Raw genomic sequence first — 2877 nt, forward strand, 5'->3', positions numbered from 1 at the left:
AATAATAATAGAATATAATATAAAAACGTTTCCGTGTCTGAAAAAATAATTTCAAAATTAATGATATAGAAGTGAAATTTTTTAGAACTTTTAAGAATATCTTTGGACCAAAAATACAATGAAAAAAGAATATATTTCATGATTCGAGAATTTCAAAAGAATAATTTTTTAAATTCTCTATGCTATCTGGGATGATTGAAACATAGGAGGAGTTTCAATACATCTTGCAGATGTTATTTTATTAAAAAGCATTTACATTTTAATGTAGTTTACAAGAATTTTCTATACATTTTTTTACTATGTTGCAATTCAAGATGGCAATAAACAAGCAGAAACCCTGCATTTGAATATTTTAAATATTTTTATCAATTTCTTTTATTATATATAGAACTATTGAAAACGCAATCCTTTGCGAATTAAAGCAATTCGACAATTTCCTCGAGCGATTCTTTTCGTTTGCGAATTAAAACAACTTGACGAACGTATCTACTCAACGTTCGCTGGGCTCGTGGCCAGCTCGTCCCATAAAATGTTGGCGACTTGGCCCAGCAATCGCTATTATGTATGTACATAAATCTGTGTGCAGGGCGAGTACATAGCTCGCTGTGTACAGGAATACGCTCTACCCACATATTAAGTCGTTTCTCGTGCTGTACGAGGGACGTTGCTCTTACTTCCACGAAACGCGCACACGTCGGGGCGCACGACGACTATGACGAGTGCTCACGAGTCGAAAAAAAAAATCACGACGATGGGGTCTCGCGAAACTCCGACCGGCTACCTATTAACGTATGCGTGTCCTGGGATCGGTTAATGCGAAAGTCCGCAATCTTATCGATCTTTTTGGATACTAATTACGTAGGATTTCGCACTTTGTTCCGCGATGACGGTGGGGCAGTGATCGAGGAGCGTTCGTCACGCGAGATGAGCGTTATTAATTTTTGAGTATCGATCGACCGGCAGTTTTCGTACTTTGTTTTTTGAACATGAGCTTCGAAGGGCAATCCCGCTGGATATTGAAAAGCATCCATCCACAGCGGATCCGAGGGCGGATCAGAACTTGGCAGGAGATCGAAGATGCGCGATAAAGAATTAATAGCCGCTTTTGGCAACGGGCCCGGTCTAACTGGCGGGAACAAATTTTATTACCAAATTTTCCTCCGCCTGTACGCGCCAAGATGGTAGATATCGCCGTGAACTGGCGAATCCCGTTCGCGGACCCCGAGAGAGCTCAGAGGTTGTATATGTACTTCTTGTTCGTGGGATCGAGATACCGCGCCGCCTCACGGGCGGTCGCCACGCTCGTTGGATTCACTTTTCTGCCAAAATCGATTCCCGATCGTCCGGGCCCTCGGGCCGACACGGAACCTCCATGAAGTTCCTGCAATTTGGATACAGATTTGAAACAGAGTTTCGATTTTCTCCTTGTTTTACTGGATCTCATCAAAATTTATTCCGGCAACTTGAGAGGAGAAGAATTAAGTGTTGAAGCTTTCTTCTGTTATAATGTCTTCCTGTAATTTATATGTTGTAATTTATATGTTGGGATTATTTTTTTCCTAAAATCGATTCCGCATCGTTGATCAACTCATTTTTGATCGGGTTTTTCTCCGTTCCGTATTATATCTACACTCGAAGAATAAGATCTAGTGATGGCAATTATAAAGTTGACAAATATACAAGTTTTATATGTACAACTAGTGTACATATATATGTATATAGTTGAATAAACTATTTCATAGTTGCAATAATTGTAAAACAATTTAACTGTACACATTAGTTTATTTAACTACATACATTAATTTTATTGTACATAAAATCTGTCACGTTTATGTGATCATTATGTTTTCCTTTGAGTGTATATGTAAGTATTGCACAATATCTTCTCACAGTTGGTATAATCGTGATGTTTCATTCATTTATTTATCAATTTATGATATTTCAATCTTTCAGAATACTTGGGATCTTGCACAAGATGAAATTATGAAAACACGCGATGGTGTGGAATGAAAACGGAAATAAGTATCCTTTATTTCTTCATTTGAATGGAGAGTTGAGGATAAATATTTACGAGCACCACGAACGAAAAGCGAAGGATTAGAAAAGTAAAAGTGCTAAAGGGACTCGAGTCGCCATACTTTCTTAAAAGTCTTCAAAGTCTTCTATTATTTTCTTTCGGTATTTTCTTTCCCAGCTAATTCATACAATTTCCACGAAGCGTCATGCTGGAAGGCGCAATCATCCCACAGGATCGGCAATTTTACCCGACACCTGCTAATGCACGAATGTGTCAGCGGCGACGAGCGGCCAAAGAATGAAATTGAGTATTATGCTAATGTGAATGGTGGTGCAAGCTCTTCGCAATGTTGCATGCGATAGGGACACGGACGCGTCATGCCAGCGCTAAATCTTTCCGTTATTACAAGAAAAAACCGGTCCGCGAAAGGACGCCGCGCGAAATATCGCCATTTGCGAAGAGAATGTCCTCGGACGAGCCGAGCGACCGGATTATCCGCCGGCGTCATTTTATCAAGCACCTGCTGACGCAGTCCCTTCCTGGAAGCAGCTTTTCTACACGTCTGCCGATATGTAAGTGAGAACTATCCTAATCGCCGTCGCCAATTAGGTAACATTGAATAAATCTCTCAACCTCTTTACTTTCGTTTTTCTCGTATTTCTTTCTTGGAAGCGTCAATGAAGGGTTTACGATTATAAGTTTGTCAAAAAGCGTTCTCGGAGAAATAATCTCATAAGTTCATAACAAGATCTATACATTCGCTTTTCTTCATAAATAAGATATTCACCACGAAGCTAAGGTGAGGTAATCTAGCGTAATTAATTCTCTTGTTTGACGCAGTAAAAATTGTTTCAATCTCA

This window comes from Atta colombica, unplaced genomic scaffold, assembly GCF_001594045.1.
Source record: "Atta colombica isolate Treedump-2 unplaced genomic scaffold, Acol1.0 scaffold150, whole genome shotgun sequence".
Taxonomy (NCBI): Eukaryota; Metazoa; Arthropoda; class Insecta; order Hymenoptera; family Formicidae; genus Atta; species Atta colombica.